Source organism: Rhinatrema bivittatum, chromosome 8 (assembly GCF_901001135.1).
Source record: "Rhinatrema bivittatum chromosome 8, aRhiBiv1.1, whole genome shotgun sequence".
In the NCBI taxonomy this organism is placed as follows: Eukaryota; Metazoa; Chordata; class Amphibia; order Gymnophiona; family Rhinatrematidae; genus Rhinatrema; species Rhinatrema bivittatum.
The window spans coordinates 167,074,696-167,092,484 of record NC_042622.1 but is presented as its reverse complement, the minus strand read 5'-3'; the positions used below and the strand labels follow the sequence as shown (position 1 = coordinate 167,092,484).

Below are 17,789 nucleotides of genomic sequence, written 5' to 3'. Positions count from 1 at the left end.
CTTCTGGGCAAACAGAACAAGCCAGACTGCTACAAATCCCTACAGAGAAACTACATGCTAGTCAAAGTACTTGCACTTGTGTCACACATGGGCAATACAGACAGACTCTTACCTAAGACAATATAAATGACTACAAATTAGAAACAAACGTAGACAAAACTGAAATGGAAAGCATGAGAAACCAGTCTCTGTGAACATTGGATTACTGAAGAACAAGCAAAATACAAATATATAAGAAATGCATATTCCCAAAGATGGCATATCTAATCGCTGAAAGGCAAAATAACTTCTTTTTACCTTTGTTGTCCAATCTTATTTTTCTAAATCGGTTTATCCCAGTCTTTTCCTTTTTCAGGGTCTCTTCATCTTTCTGTTTCTTCTCTCTCCTGTGTTCTTTCCTTCCTACACACACACACACACAAAATCCCATTCTCTCTTATATATACACACAGGCTCCCACTTTCATATGCTCTTTCACACACAGGCACCTTCTCCCATATATATGTACACACACAGGCTCTCACTATCATATCCAGACTACCACTTTCTCACACACAGGCTCTCACTCTCACATGCTGTCTCTCAGATGCAGCCTCCAGTCCTGTCCCCCTCCCCAAGACACATATTCTTTCACACAGCTTCATAATGCCACACAAACACACAGGCTCTCACATGCTCTCTCTCACACCCAGGCAGGTTAACCATTCGTACTAAATGCACACACCACCCCCACACTCAAGCAGCCTACCATTCATACAGACCCAGGCAGCCTACCATTCTCTCAGAAACACACACACACAGGCTACCATTCACTCACGTACACAAAGACAATAAACACAGGTAGGCTCCCCATTGGATCTGGAAGGCCACCAGTGGCCAAGAAGAGGAAGGAACCAGTTCTCCTGCTGCTCCTCGTGTGCCTGACCCGTGCTATTCAAAACTTGCAGGGCTAGCACTTCCTCTTGCGATGCACGAGATCGGCATAGAGTACATACTGGATGCAAGTGGTTTGAAGGCCAGCACACTTAGAGAAGCAGGAGAACAAGTTTCTTCCTCTTCTCAGCCACCGGCGGCCTCCCAGGCCTGCACCTCTTCTTGGCTACCTGGACCTCTTTTCTTCAGCCATTGGCAAGATGGAAGCCACTGGCGGCCTCCCGAGCCTCTTATTTCTTCAGCCGCCTGGGAAAAAGGGGCTGCTGGCGGCCTTGCAGACCTCTTCTTTCTTCAGCTGCTGGCGAGTTGGGGTCCTCCAGAGGCCTCCCAGACCTGTTCCTCTTCTCTGTCTATGCTCTCCAGGACGTGCAGGGAACACCTTGTTTTAAAGTTGGTGGTGCACTATGGATGCTATGCCCCTGGTTCAAGCATATCCCCCCCCCCCCCCCCCCCCACACACACACAAACACTGTCCTGCCCCACCAAAGGACACTTACAGCACTGGCAGCAGCAGTACAAGTTCCCCTCAATTACTGTCCTCCAAAAGGACAAATAAAGCACAGGCAGCAGCTACAGCCAGGCACAGACAATTGATACCAGGGTTATAGTTTTAATAAAGCAGATACTATGTATTCATAGGAAACAGAGACATTCATTTCATATCTGCCACTAACTAGTCAGCAATTAAGCATATTAGCATCAGTTAATGTTTGGAAATGCCAAATGCACACCCAGGAAAGTTCTGTGTTGTGAGGATTTTTAAACATACAGCTTGTGATCTGAAACCTGGTGTCTGGGGACTTGTTCCAAGTACTAGGCCACAAACGGGATTGGCACATTTGTCGTTTGCTCCCTCTTTAGCCCTGCCCAAAACAAACTAACCTTCTTAGCAAGGGGCCATGAACTTTCTGGACACTGGGAAGGCTCCACTGCAGGCAGATCCGGGCTGAGATTAAGCTAGAAATGTAAAGTAAGATTTAGACAAAGTGAATTTACTCACTTTATATCAAAAAGATTTAAACAGAGTACAGCCATAATAAAAGTACAAAGGAGTATAAAATAAAATACCAACAACAATTATTAAAAATACAATAAAGTAAAATAACTGTTAAAATATAACAAATAACTAAAAGCAGACATGAGCTAGTGACAATTTATCCCTTAAAATAATTAGGCAATCAGGTCATAGTATTGATCTAAACCAAGTCAAAAAACTAACCAAATCAGTTGATCTCAAAAAAATTAACATAAATGGTAAATCTGAGGAAAACCCAAAATGAGATATCCACCTACAACAAAAAAACTAAAAAAAAAACCTTCCATGGAGAAGCTGTCCCAGGCATCCACTATCTTCTCTGTAAAGAAAAATGTCCTTAGATTATTACTCCTGAGTCTAGTCCCTGTCACCCTTATCCCATGACCCCTCGTTCTAGGGCCTCCTTTCCACTGAAACAGGCTCACCTCCTATGCATGGAAACCTTTGAGATATTTGAATGCCTCTATCATATCTCCCCATCTCACCTTTCCTCTGGAGTGTACATATTCAAATCTTTAAGTCTATCCCCATATGCTTTAGAACAAAGACCACTGACCATTTCAGTTCCCACCCTCTGGACTGACTCCATCCTGTTTATATCCTTTTGAGGGTGCGGTCTCCAGAATTGTACCACAGTATTCCCAGTGAGGTCTCACCAGGAAACTACACAGGGGCAATATCACCTCCCTTTTTCTGCTGAGCATTCCTCTCCCTATGCAGCCAAGCATCTTTCTGGCTTTTACCATCATTTTATGCACCTTTTGGCCACCTTAATATCACTGAATATCAAGAATTTCACCCTCTATACTGTACCTCTTCCTTGGGATTTCGCAGCCCCAATGCATAATTCAACATTTTTTAGCATTAAATCTTAGCTGCCACACCCTAGACTATTCCTCAAGCTTCACCAGATTCCTGCTCATGTTTTCCACACCTTTCTGATTGCCGTGTTGTAAATTTTAGTATCATCGGCAAAAAGACACACCTTTCCCGACAATCCTTCTGTAATGTCACTCATGAAAACGGTAAGGGAACTGCATCAAGGGCCAATTTCTTTTGCACACCACTAGCAGTCCCCTATCCTTGGAGAGAGCTCTATTCACCTCCCACTCAATCACTATAGGATCCTTACCAAGGGCACTCAGTTTATTTATAGTCGTCTATGTGGACCCATGTCAAAAGCTTTGCTGAAATCCAAGTACACCACATCTAATGCTCTCTAACTCTTTGGTTACTCAAAGAAACTGATTAGATTCATCCAGCAAGACCTACCTCTGGTAAAGCCATGCTGCCTTAGATCTTGTAATCCATTGGATTACAGAAACTTTACTGTCCTCTGTTTTAGCAGTAATTCCACTAATTTCCTCAGCACCAAGGTCAGACTAACCAGTCTGCAGTTCCCAGCCTTCTCTTTATTTCTTCCACTTTTGTGAACAGGAACCAGCTCCAGCTATCTCCGGTCCTTTGGAACCACTTCTGATTCTAAAGAAGCTTTGAAAAGGTCAGAGAGCGGATTTGCAGGAACCTTCCCAAGCTCCTTTAATACTCTCTGAGGTATACCATCCAGCTCCATTAATTTATGTATAGTTTGCCAGCTCCCTGGAAAACATACTTTTCTAAGAAATTCTTGGAGGTTTACCTCACTTCCATTATTTGTGGAAAAGAGAACACTAAATAGAAATATTTGGAAAGCAATTCTGCTTTCAGCCTCTACAAATTTCCCCCTTCATCTTTTGAGTCTTACAATCATGTTTTTGCACTTTCTACTGTCACTAACATCTAAAAAATAAGTCTTGCCCCCTTTATTGTATTAGTTTGTTTTTTTAAAGTTTGCACCTTCACTAACCTCTTAGCTTTTCCAGATATTGTCACCTGTTTTCCTCTTTCTGCAAGCTCTTGTAGTTTATGAATGCTAACCTTTTCTCTCATTTTTTCAGACACTTTCTGAGAAAATCACAGGAGTCTTTTTTTCCCTCTTCCCTTTATTTACTTTTCTAACAAAACAAGAATCTCTCTCTACAATTCAAATAGCATCCACTGCTGGATGAATTGAGCAACTAACTATTTTAAATAATGCTTTGGATCACTTTGCTGAAAACTGAACCACAAACAAAAAATACTTTCTTTGCTTCAGAAATATTTTAACAGATTTCCTACAGGCTACTCTAATTTCAATATTCCTTAACATACATTCAGGTCAATTCAATAAAAGGTGAGAGAGAGCCGGCACTCCGAGTTAGCGCCCACTCTCCTGGGTGCGCGATTCTGTATTTAAATGAGGCCTGGTACTAATAATGAGGCGCTAGGGACAATAGCACGTCCATAGCGCCTCCTTATTAGCGGAGGAGGTGGCTGTGAGCGCGTCCAACAATCGACTGGTGTTGGTTTTCAAACCCGCTGACAGCCACAGGTTAGAAAAAAACCGTACACCGGCAAAATTGAGTGTCCATTTTCGAACCCACCAACCAGCAGACAGATTTTTTTATTTTTGGTGCCTACGACTTAATATCGTTAAGGTATTTATTTATTTAAAATCTTTTCTATACCATCGTTTAGTAATGCACCATCACATCGGTTTACATAGAGGCACATATATTTAGATTGGTTACAAAAGTATCTATGGAAGTGCCAATTCAGTGTCGGTACATATTTAAATAATATAAGGTATAAGATAGGTGACATGGATCTAGTCCATTTATATGATTAATAAGATAATCATACAAGAATTGTGCTTAAACTGGAGTTCTCTAACATTATCTTTTGAGTATAAAAATAAAATAAAAGATGTGTGACCATGCATCTAGGTAACCTTGTTCTGTGTTTCTTAATCTCCATTCTCATTGTAAAATGCTTTCCTGAATAGCCATGTTTTTAAACTTTTTTTGAAGAGTTTTGGAGGGTGTATAGTATTTTCTGCTTTTCTGTACATAAGAACATAAGAAATTGCCATGCTGGGTCAGACCAAGGATCCATCAAGCCCAGCATCCTGTTTCCAACCGAGGCCAAACCAGGCCACAAGAACCTGGCAATTACCCAAAAACTAAGATCCCATGCTACTGATGCAATTAATAGCAGTGGCTATTCCCTAAGTAAACTTGATTAATAGCCGTTAATGGACTTCTCCTCCAAGAACTTATCCAAACCTACACTAACTGCACTAATCACATCCTCTGGCAACAAATTCCAGAGCTTTATTGTGCGTTGAGTGAAAAAGAATTTTCTCCGATTAGTTTTAAATGTGCTACTTGCTAACTTCATGGAATGCCCCCTAGCCCTTCTATTATTTGAAAGTGTAAATAACCGATTCACATCTACTCGTTCAAGACCTCTCATGATCTTAAAGACCTCTATCATATCCCACCTCAGCCGTCTCTTCTTGGAACTGAACAGCCCTAACCTCTTCAGCCTTTCCTCATAGGGGAGCTGTTCCATCCACTTTATCATTTTGGTTGTACACTTTTCAGGGTTGCTTAGAACTTAACGCCTGCCCTTGGCCACACATTTTACTTTCTGTATTTCGAGCGACTAATTAATAGGCTCATCAACATGCATTTGCATGTGATGAGTGCTATTAATTTCGAGGGGGGGGTTGGCCGCGCGTTTTCCATGTGCTATTATTACCCCTTACCGAATAAGGGGTAAGGCGTAATAATAGCGCGTCTAAAACGTGCAGCCAAACGGGGGTTTAAACGGTGCACTTGGCCGAGCGCACCATTCTGTATTGGCTTGATAGTAACATAAATAAATAAATGTGGTCTTTTTCTGCTTATTTTATTTATTTGATGAGTTTTATATACCGTCATTCGGTAGAGCCATCATAACGGTTTACAAAGTGTGCATTTTCTTAGTAGTTGTGTAACAGTATAACAATGTGAACATTTGACAGAAATTAAACAATTCAAGTCCAGAAAGTATTATTAAGTTGTATGAGAAGGGTGTGAAGGTTCTGGATGGAGAGAAGGAGTTAAGAGGTTGATAGATGAGAGTTCAGTTGTGAGTTGGGATGATCAGACGTATGAGGGTCAGTGTAGAATTTGCGAAACATTAGTGTTTTTAGGTCTTTTTTGAATGTTTTTAGGTTGTGCTGTGTTCTTATATCTTTAGGTAGGGTATTCCACAGTTCAGGGGAGGCAATTGAAAAGGCTCTTTTTCTTGTTGTTACCAGATGTGCATCTCTGATGGGGGGCGTTTAGGTATCCTGAGTTATTTAAGCGTAGGTTTCTTGGAGGGTTTTGAGGAATTATGTTTAGGGTATGTAGACCTTGATGATCGTTGTTTAGAATTTTGTGAATGATGGTCATTGATTTGTATGCAATGCGTGAGCCAGTGAAGTCATGTCAGTATAGGTGTTATGTGTTCACTTCTTTTTGAGCTTGTTAGGACTCTGGCAGCTGAATTCTGCAGAATTTGGAGTGGTTTGAGAGTTGAAAAAGGTATTCCAATTAGTAAGGAGTTGCAATAGTTGAAGGTGGAGAAAATAAGTAGTTGTAAGACAGTTCTGAAATAGTCCATCCAGCCTGCCCAGCAAGCTTATGGTAATAATATTAAAAATCAAAACCAAGCAACTGTCAAACCTACAACAAAATTACTGCTAACAACATTTTTATGGGGTGAGCAGCCTTCCTGATAATTCATACCAATGCTGCTTGAACATGCTTTGCTTTTGGACTTGGTCATAACAGCAGTTCTGCGCTTTTTCCATACTGTCTGCATATCAATACCCTAGACCGTAAAAATCAGGGCCCAGCATTGTATGTCTGAATCCAATTCCCCTTTTCTCCTATCCCCCAACCCTGGCAAAGCAGAGAGCGATGCTGCAATTGCAGCAAAATCATTTAAGCTAATTGATTAAGTTGTTAATTCCTATGCCTTCTATGTCCCTAACTGACTCTCTCCTGTATGATCATGCAGATCTAGGGTTTGTTTGCTTTTTTAAGTGATCCCACTTAGGTGAACAATAGTTTAAGTATCTTCTCTACATTTCTAGCTCCTAGTAGGAAATGGAAAGTTCAGAACGACTCTTCTTTACTGTGGATTTTCAGGTAATTTTTCCAATTTTTGGTATGGGTATAGCGAATGCTGGTAAAAACATTTCAAGGTATGTTTGAGTTAAAAGTAAATTGGACCCAGTGCTGTTGGCTGAACACTTGAGGATCCTACCACTGCTTTATTAAATAGATCCTGTAACAAACAGGCAGAGAGAGGGAAAAATAAAGATGGGAACGACCACCAAAGCGTTTTAAACCTGGACTTTTTTCTCCCTGGTATTTGGAAGATATCACAATATACCAAGATCATTTAATAAAGTAAGTCAGCAGTTAATCCAACAGAGACATCAATCTACAAGCTAAAAACACCTAAAATAATAATATCAGCCCTGTATTCATATCCAACAACTCTTCCAGGGAAGTGTGAACACTTCCTGTTACCAGGGAACTCAGGGCGAGTAATCCATTACTTCTACAGCATTACTAAAATTTGTTTAAAAAAAATAAAAAGCTCTCAGAACTTTCTGAATATAGCAGACATTTTTTGGGGTTGTCTTGGGATACCTTTCTCCAAGTTCTGCTAACATCTGTAATATAATTTCTCCCATTGAAACGACTACAAATGCACAGATCTGAGTGACGGAGCATGCCAGCTCTGGAGAAACTGCTGCCAGTGTATATCATCATATCGCATCTTTATTTATATTTTGGGTAACACCAAATTACAAAGTTTAGTATCAAACTAAAGCAATCGAATATACCAAATCAAAAATGAAAGGGACACAAAGCACCATGAATCCAGAAAAGAATTTAATAAAAATTTACCCCCAAAACGTTAAAAGCCTAAGCTCATACATAACACCCTCATCTCAACTCCGGCCGATACAGTAAAATCGCAGGAGAGTGGGCGAGTGCCTGCTCTCCTATGTGCGCGATACAGTAACAAAATGTATGTATTTAAATAAGGCCCGGCGGTAAAAAGAGGCGCTAGGGACACTAGCGCATCCCTAGTGCCTCTTTTTTTGACAGGAGCGGTGGCTGTCATCGGGTTTGACAGCCGACGCTCAATTTTGCCGGCGTCGGTTCTCGAGGCCGCTGACAGCCACGGGCTTGGAAACCGGACGCCGGCAAAATTGAGCCATGATATTAAGTCGGAGGGTGCACAGAAAAGCAGTTTTTACTGCTTTTCTGTGCACTTTCCCGGTGCCCGGAGGAATTGGCCCCTACCTTTGGGAAGGCGCTAATTTCTGAAAGTAAAATGTGGGGCTTGACTGCACATTTTACTTTCTGTATCGCGCGGGAATACCTAATAGCGCCCCCGCAACATGCATTTGCATGTTGCGGGGGCGCTATTAGGTTCGGGGAGGGGCGCGTTTTGGACTGAATAAGGGGTGGCGTCAAAAACGCGCGTCCAAATGCCAGCTAACAGTGCGCTCCGTCCGAGCGCACTGTACTGTATCGGCCTAAAAGTCAGAGCACATCTACGACCTACTCGAATGAGTTAAGTAAAATACAGAACATCAGTTTGGCACAAACTAACATTTGGCAGACTTTACCCAGCTGGGAGGGGGCGGAGTCTGACTCCTGTCGCACTCATTCGTGGAGCCGCTTGCCGTTCCTCCCAGCACCAATCCCGGTCCTCTCTGCGGCAGCCCACATGGAGTCTCCGCCATTACCGAGACACCACCGTGCCCTCCCGTGCTGTACCGGTAACAACGCTGTATCCACCCACCTCAGTATACGCGGTCTCAGCAGGAACAAACACCACCCGAGAGCAGAGCCACCTCAGCCTCCAGTTACGGACTCACACAAGAGACAAACTATACCCGAGCGCGGAACGTTCCTCACCAGGAACGCTGTATTTGCCCACCTCCGCTTACGGAGTCTCGGCGGGAGCAAACTATATCCGAGTGCGCAACGTTATCGATCCGCTCGCTTCATACCCGGCCGCTTTACCTATGGAGTCGCTCTGGGGGACAAACTACACGTGAACGCATACAGCATCACTGAATTGCAGAGAGGTAAACTGCCCCGATCAAAGAACATTCTACGTCTTGTTATTGTTTCACCTTTCCCCTTCCGGCCCCTGAAGCTGTGTAACAAAATGGGTTGAAGCAGGAAGGGCCCAACAAACTTTATTTCGTATGCACAATTCACAAGAAGGAGAAGGCTCTACCGCTCCGTCATAGTTCTGGGTCAGAGCTGCACTTCCTTTCCTGGCCCCCAGTCTACTCCATAGCCCAGCACAAGCTGATATTAAAGGCTCTCCCAGCCTCTTCACTGGGCTGTTTCCTTATCCAAGGCAGGGATGTCTCCTGATAGTTCCTAACTGCCTCTAAGTACACAATAAGCTGGTAAAACAACCCAATGTCAGCCCACTTCCACATCAAGTATGTCTGTCTTACATTCCTCTAGCGCCCTCATGCTAACAGTAATTTCTTTTTGGTGTACAATAAAAATGTAAAAATAAGTACAATATAGTAAACTAATATACTAATAAAAATTCAAAATGTGGTACAATACAGCAAAAGACAAAATACAAAGAATAAACACATTAAAACCCCAAAACATTAAAATCAATATAAGAATAAATATGAATCCCCCCAAAAAACAATATCTAATTCCCCAATCTCAGAAGTATTTCATCAGTAGGTACAGTAGAAACACGAATTGCAAGAAAAGATTAAAATAGTTGTTTTAATAAAAAACGTTTGAGAAAAACCAAGATTTAACTAATTTCCTGAATGTCAGATAATTGCCTTCCAAAAGGATCTCCAGAGTTAATGAGTTCCAAAGCACGTTAGTCTGATATTGAAAAACAGACTGTCGCATACCCTCTAAATAACTTTCATGGAGTTCTGTGTCAAACGCAGCACTCAGTAAGTCCTCTTCCCCCTCCTATTGACTGTGTCTCCTGCCCTGTCCCTGGATACACTCACCGGCAGGGAACTAGAGGACTGTCAGCTCTGTTCCTGCAGCACTGAGGGAGGGGATAGAGGGGCAGAGCAGCAGCAGTGGTAGGGTTGCACATGCTACTGCCTAGATTCACCCCATAATGGGAGCAGAACTGTGGAAACCTACCTTAGGGCCTCCTCTTTCTTGTCAGTGTACTTGGGACGTTTTGGATTATGTGCTTACCCTGAGATTAATGGGCAGGGCTGTGTCACTCAGAAGCTTCTGGTACCCACTACTGTGCCAGAAATCATTGTGGAGACTGCAATTTCTGACTATCATCTGTGCTAGAATATACTGCTGCTGCTCTGCTTCCTCTCCCTGCTAGAGTTTTCCCCCAACATTATTGCCCTTTGCTCTCTATTCCTCCGTTCCCTCTGTAGTTTCTCATATCTCCCTGAGCTGTGTCTCTGTTCCTCTTTTTTCTATCTTCTGCACAGGGCTCAGATTTCCCCTCTTCTTTCCACCACCCTTCACTCTGTGCCACTCAGTCCTCTCTCCTTCTGGGGGCTCCTCCCTCACCTGATCTCCTGGGTCCTTCTCACTTTTCTCTCTGTCCCAGGTGCCCCTTTGGCTTTCTGGTACCTGCTTTTCCCCTTCTGCCCCATAGAAAGTAACAGCAGATTCAGGAAAGGCGTGACAGGAGCTAAAGTTTCTTTCCTGCACGTACTGCTGCTCAGAATGAGCGAGAGAGAGAGAGGGTATGTGCAGGAGATGCATTAGAAATGGTGCCACACTCATGCCCTCTTTCCCCCCAACCTCAAAGAACTTGGGATCTCTCCCAGAGAGTTTGAGTCTGTAAGGAATCATAGGATTGCTTAGCAGACAGTTTAAAGCAAACTTCTGGGGAGGTACAGAGAGATTAGAAAGTGGAGTCTTGCTTATGGATGCCCTCGTGAGGGAGAAGGAGATGGTGTGATCCCTCCTGCCACCATCTCACTCCTGGATTGTTGAGCTGGTTTTCCTGTTTACGGGCAGCATGCCCTGTGCTTTTCCAAGTTTATTATGCTCTTCCTGGGTTAGGACTCTGGGTCTCACTGAGTAGAAACTGGGACACGTGAGGAGACAGAGTGCTTTACCCAGGTATTTTGCCCATGGCTTATTGGGGAACCTTTTGGTTAAGTGAGGAGGACATTTTTCTTTCCACCCTTTCTGCCTTTTAAATGAACTTTTGCATTTTTTGTGCGTTTGAGGACCACAAGGGCCCAGGGACTCTGAGTTGGGATATCTGGAGTAGGGGGTGTCCTTTTGCATAGAAAAGACACGAGAAGAAGAATGGAAGGAGAGGCGGATTTTGAGGAGTACGGTGTGAGATTGGGTGCCACAAATGTTAGGTGACGGTCACCTGGGAAGCGGGAGAATTCTGGTGCCCCTTTGGACCCCAGAGTAAGAAGTGAGGGACAGAAGACTGTGGGAGAAGTATGAGAACTGGGACTTTTTCTTATGCTGGAACTAAATTGGGATACATTTTCTTCCCATTCCTATGGGGAGGATCGGGAGATTAAATTGCAAAGTGAGGGGCCAAATTGCCCAAGGAATTGGCTGGAATCATTGGAGGACTTTCTAGAAAAGAAAGAAATGGTCACAAATTTATCAAATCTAGTTTTTTAAAAACCAATTGGTTATTTTTTCAATTTGAGCTACAAAGAATCATAAATTCATTTTTACAGCAGTAATATTGAGTTGGAACCCATACAATTTCCAGTATGATCATTGCTGCTATTACTGTTAAGAGATCATCAGTGCTGTTTACAAGGGATGGAAGAAGAGTTTTTTGGAGAACATCATAAAAGAGCCTTGGAGTTGAGCTCCTCTTTCCATCCCCTTCCCTCCCTCCCCCGCAGGGATCCCTGGACACTCAGAGAGAGGTGACATTGGGGTGAGACTGGTGCAATTAGGATCCACAACTGAGTTGTGAGCCTTTGGGTCCAGAATCCGGCCTTTTCCACCCAGGGGGTTACAAGTCAAAACTAGAGAATCCCAAGCAATATGTATGATGCCCATTTCAGAGTTGCCAAGTCACTAGTTCCAGGAAGGAGATTTGGCTAGTCCTGGTTTTCAGTATACATTCCAATAGTGTGGTAGTTGTAGTCCCTGATTCTACTCAGGGAAATGAGTGTTGCAGATCCCAGAATGCATCAGATTAAGGTTGTCAGAAATCCAGCATTGGTCTAAAATCTCCCTCCTAGAACTCTCTGCAGAAGGGCTCCATCATCTTTCCCCATCTCAGTGCTGAGCCTGAACACATTGTGCCAGCTAGGAAAGAAACCCTGAAATTAGTTTGTACATCAGCATTTGCAAGGGAAGATCGGTTGGTTGATGTACTTCTGAGCTGGATTGTTTCTTTTTTTGAAGGACAGATCATTGGCAGTGAGTGTGAGGGAGATTCTTTCAAACTTTGCAGATCTTCATTGCGTTGTGCCCCCAAGGGATTGGCATTATCATTGCTTTTATAAAATATCTTTATGCGCTTGTTAGGAGAGATGATTTGGTCCCTGGGGTTTACATCCAACTGGTAGTATCCATGAGTGGAAAGACAGGAGGCATCAATAGTGGAGGACTTGAATGAGAACTTATGAGTTATCTTGGATTGGTTAATGGAAAGTGGTTTGTTTGGTAATGGACAGAAGACTGAGCAAGTGATGTTGGGTGGTATGAAGTTGGTTCCCACAAAGGGGAACGTTTGTATGGGAGTAGTACGGATGATGCCAGTTGCTAAATATTTGGACGTTTCAGGTAGATTCAATGTTTAGTTTGGAATCTCATGTTCTTTGTACTGCATGGAACACATTTTCTAAATTGTGGCTGGTGAGTAGGTTATGGCCTTTCTAAAATTTACATTCCTTTAAGTTGGTGAGGCGTTCATTGGGTGGGCTTTCCTGACGGGCTCGCCCATGAGCTACAGAGTTCAGAGTGCTGCAGTCTGAGTTGTGTTTTGTAAGGCAGCTCCATTCTTACAGCGGCTTCACTGGAGCAGATTAAGTTTAAAATGATAGCCCTTGTGCATTGGGTGCTGAGAGGAACAGGACCCTTGGTATTTGTGGAACAAACTTAGATGGTACAACCCAGATCGAAAGGCTTGATTAGCAGCTAAAGCTTTTTCTGTAATTGCATCTGTTTGGTGGAATTCTCTTCCCTTAGATCTGTGATTAGAGGCATATTATGGCCAATTCAAAAGAAATAAAAAATTTGGGTTTTCTTTGTTTGAGATCTGAGCTTGTAGGGGCAGGGGCTGGATGGTTGTTTGCTGCTGTAGTGAGAATATGTGGTTAGGTAGGGCTAACTGAGGGTTGTAGTTTTGGGAGTTGGTTTTTTTTTTTTTTTTTTTTAGAGATGAGTGATTGGGGTGGGATAGAGGTGTGTTATTCAAGGATCGTTTCTAACAGATATTTTTCATTTTGCTTGTACTATCATATTTTGTCTATGCTAGGGTAACTGTTTTTATTATGATAATTATTGTATTTAGTGTATGGATTATGACTTTGTACACTGTTTTAGGTGAGCACTAATTGGAGAAGGGGGGGGGTCTATAAAACTGATAAATATATACAATTATCAGATGACACAATAAAATACTAAGGAGAGCTCAGAGGTGAACATGAGATCCATGAAACAGTAGTACTGGGAAGAGTCCAGGGGTACCAATGAGCGTGGGACCCATGAAGCTGTAGTAGTAGAGAGAGTCCAAGGGTACTATGCCAGTGACTGTGGGATCAGAGCTCAGGTGTATCAGTGAGTGTGGGACCTGTGAGGCTGAGGTTGTTGCGATCCCTCCTGTGGCACAGCCACAGGAGGCATCTTACCTTTTCTTCTGGAGGCCCTCCGAAGCCAGGGCCTCGCCTGTGTACTATCCAGGATTTGCTCCAGGGCCTGGGAGGCCTCGATGTTCTTGAGGCCTGCCTGTGGCTTGCTTGGCTCTGATTGGACTTCCTGGTTCAGGCCATGCCCTCTCTCTAGGGGCTGACCCACAGCACTCCTCAGTTATAGGGCCAGTGAGGGGCGGTCCAGGCGCACTCCTCCCAGGGAGTTGCCTGCATACAGCAGTATAAAAGGACCTTCACTTCAGTTCCTGTTGGCCTTCGGATTGAGTCTCACAGTCGTTTGTGCGGCTTCATCAGTCCAGGTCCTCTGTGGTCAGCTCTTGCTTTGATGGCTCCCTGTCCTGTGTCTTGCCTATTGCCTTGATGTTGGTTCTAGATGTTTGTTCCTGATCCAGTTCCTGATGATTCTACTTGCTTCAGACTGTCAGGCGTGCAGTATCCCGCTTCAGACTGCCAGGAGTGCAGTAACCCACTTCTTCCCTGCGCTTGTCCCGTTCTCAGCGTGGTCTGTGACCAGCCTCCTCGGGCTGTGTAGGGCGCGCAGTGGGACAGGGTGGTCTGCGACCAGCCCATTGGGTCCGCCCGTGAAGTCTGAGTAGGGTGCCCTGAGAGACAGTGCCAATGTCCTCCTTCCCAGCCCTCGTCTGTGATGTCCTTGCTTCAGCCCTCGTCTGTGATGTCTTCTGTGTTCCAAGGACTCTGCGCTCGTCCTCGGTCCCACACTCCGTCCAATGCCGTTACCCAGCGGCAGGTCCGAAAGGGCTTGGAACAGTCGGAGGACCGTTCATCAATCAACATTGTGTTGTTGGTTGCCGTGGGCGAGCAGGTCCGGTTGAGGGTCAGACCCTGCTCTCTAGTCCTTGCTTCTGCTATGCCTCGCCTGGTTCTCCATGCTTGCACCAGCTCACCTCCCACGGTGTGGCTTGGGGCGTCTCCCTGGGTCTCTCAGTGGCCCAAGGGCTCACTACACCTGCTTTAGAGGCGACTGTGCTCCTCGAGCTCGCAACACAATCCGTAGGCCTCCAAGCCCTAGGTTTGTCAGCAGCGTGGAGGACGCGCTCGTAACAGTAGTACTGGGGAGAGCTCAGGGGTACCAGTGAGTGTGAGATCCATCAGACTTGTAGTACTGTACTGGGGAGAGCTTAGCTTGGTGGCAGTGAGTGTGGGGACCATTCATAATTTTCAGTCCCTTGGAGAAAGTCATCCCTTTTCCTCAGACAGGAAGTTATCAAGGCTGCATGATGATACTGAGCAAGGATATAATTACTTGCTTGCTACGTGATATATATGGAGTCTTAGAAACGCAAGAATCCAGCACACATCAAATAGTGAATACATCACAAATGCAAGACAGTGTGTTCTGTTTGCATATTAAGGACTGCAAGTCATCAGTGGACCTTTGAACAGGACCTTAGCTGGAACTTTGCACAGCTGTTGTTTTCCTAAAAGTACTGTTTCTATGTGTTTAAAGGGTGCAGGGGAGGGGGAGGAGAGAAATTGCTGAAATGATTCAGTTGAACTCTGACTTCTGTGTCATGTGGCAACATTTTCTGCTAATGGAGAATATGTTTGTTCATCTCACTGATGCCTGTATAAGCAGTCTGCCTTGTACTCTTCATCTTTCATTTATGTGCATGCTTGTGTGTGGTGCAGAGAGGAATAAAGGAAAACAGATTTTGCATCCATCTTCCCTCCACAATAAACCTTACCAGACTTTTCCCCATTACTCACATCCTATCCTACAGGAGGCTCGCTGTAGTTTCAGTTGAACTCTTCATCGTTATCTCTCAATTTAAGTGACTGAACATTTTATGATTTTTAATCTATATGTTTATAAAAGGCTTTGGTCGGTTGATCAGTTGGTCATACTATCATGTCTGTCTGTGACCAGCAGGTGGGACCTGGAACACTGGAAGGTGAATTGTGCAAAGACCATATGCTCTGTCTACATAGCCCCGTCTCACACAAAGGCAGGCACACACTCACACAGGCACATGCACACAGAGGCAGAGTCACCTACACAGGTTGCTATTGATCAGATAACTCAAGCAATGTTGGGTATTGTTTTCTAATATGTTCTCTCTGTGAAACCCTGTCTCCAACGCTTCCACACACAGGGGCAGGCAGGCATAGGCAATATATACATAAGTGTACATAAGATCACACAAGCTAATACAGGCAGGCGCAGACAGACAATACACACAGGCAGACACATGCAGGAAGAGAGACACACACACAGGCTCCCCAAACACACACATATACAGGCAGAGGCATCCACACTACCCACAAGTGCAAACCACCATACCCACAGACACACACATAGACTGTTCTAGACCAGACTACCCGAGCAATGCTGGGTATTTTTAGCTAATAAATATATAATAAGGTTATTCTGATTATTAATAGGGTGATCTCATGGGAGCCACAGGAGGTGAATAACCTGGTTATCGCGAGATTCCATTGAAGTCTCTGGAAGTGAATGATATAGTTAGGAGGGGGATATCATTAAAGTCTCTTGATGTAAATTACATGGTTGGAAGGTTGATACCTTTCAAGATTTTGAAGGTGAATGATGTGCTCGGGAGAGAGATGCCATTGAAATCTTTAGAGGGCAATGACATGATTGGGAGAGGGATACCATTTAAGTTTCTAGGGGTGAATGATGTGGTTTGGAGAGGGATACCACTGAAGTCTCTAAGGGTGAATGACATGGTTGGGAGAGGGATACCACTGAAGTCTCTAGGGATGAATGGCATGGTTGAGAGAGGGATACCATTGAAGTCTCTAGGGGTGAATGACGTGATTGAGAGAGGGATACCACCGAAGTTTCTAAAGGTGAATGACGTGATTGGGAGAGGGATACCACCAAAGTCGCTAGTGATGAATGATGTGATTGGGAGAGGGATACCATTGAAGTCTCTAGGGGTGAATGATGTGATTGGGAGAGGGATACCACCGAAGTTTCTAGGGGTGAATGATGTGATTGGGAGAGGGATACCACCGAAGTTTCTAAAGGTGAATGACATGATTGGGAGAGGGATACCACCAAAGTCTCTAGGGGTGAATGATGTGATTGGGAGAGGGATACGATTGAAGTCTCTAGTGATGAATTATATGATTGGGATAGGGATACCATTGAAGTCTCTAGGGGTGAATGATGTGATTGGGAGAGGGATACCACCGAAGTTTCTAGGGGTGAATGATGTGATTGGGAGAGGAATACCACCGAAGTTTCTAGAGATGAATGACGTGATTGGGAGAGGGATACCACTGAAGTCTCTAGGGGGTGAATGAAACCAATATTTGAAACCAATAACTGTTGTGGTCCCGGGCCGTGCCCCGGTCCCTTCACCTACCTCAGGGGCGGCCCGGGCCATTTCCACCCTTCCCCGGGCTGTTCCCAGTCTTCTTCGGGCCTGCAGGCTGTCCAGCGCGTCTCTCCCTCCTCGGGAGAGATGCCGACGCTCGGCGCGGCTGGCCCTGCCCCCTGGTGCGCACGCGCGGGGATGAGCCCCATTTAAAGGGGCCAGCTCGGGAAAATCTCACTCTGGCCCTGGATGACGTCAGACGCCTTCAGGGGATAAGTACCCTGCAGCTAGATCACTCCAGTGCCTTGCAACAAGGTTCCTGGTCTTCGGCCTGCTATTGCTGTGTTCCTGGTTTGTTCTTCGTCCCGCTTCTGCTCTGCCCTCCTCGCTGGATTGACTCTTCTGGACTCCGACCCTTGGACTGGCTTTGGAACGCTCTTCGGACTTCGACCCTTGAACTGGCTTTGGACCGCTCTCTGGACTTTGACCCCTGGACTGGCTGTGGATCGCTCTCTGGACACCGACCCCTGGCCGGGCTGTGAACCGCCCTTTGGACTTAGACTCCTGAACCGACCTTGGATTACCTATGACCTGCTGGAGGCGCCAGCCGTCCGGAACCCACGACCTGCAGGAGGCGCCTGCATCCAGACCATCTTCCACCTTCAGGGAGTCGCCTAAGTCCCAGCGGCCGTGTCCCTACGGGCTCCTCCTGGGGGGACTTCGGCTTCCAGGGTGAATCTCCAAAAGTCCC

At 44.8% G+C, this 17,789-nt stretch overlaps 1 protein-coding gene across 9 annotated transcripts in view; it reads right to left on the bottom strand.

The window, feature by feature from the left end:
- Positions 1-10,059, bottom strand: part of TP53I13 (tumor protein p53 inducible protein 13) — a 38,636-nt gene extending 28,577 nt beyond the window's left edge. Inside the window, exons 1-2 of one of the 9 annotated variants that reach the window (XR_003858090.1) lie at positions 8,690-8,902; positions 1,816-1,890 (exon numbers count right to left, since the gene is read on the bottom strand). The gene's annotated coding sequence lies outside the window, so the exon portion shown is untranslated. The other 8 variants (XR_003858089.1, XM_029611198.1, XM_029611196.1 and 5 more) reach the window with 8 other exon arrangements.
- Between the last annotated feature and the right edge of the window lie 7,730 nt (positions 10,060-17,789).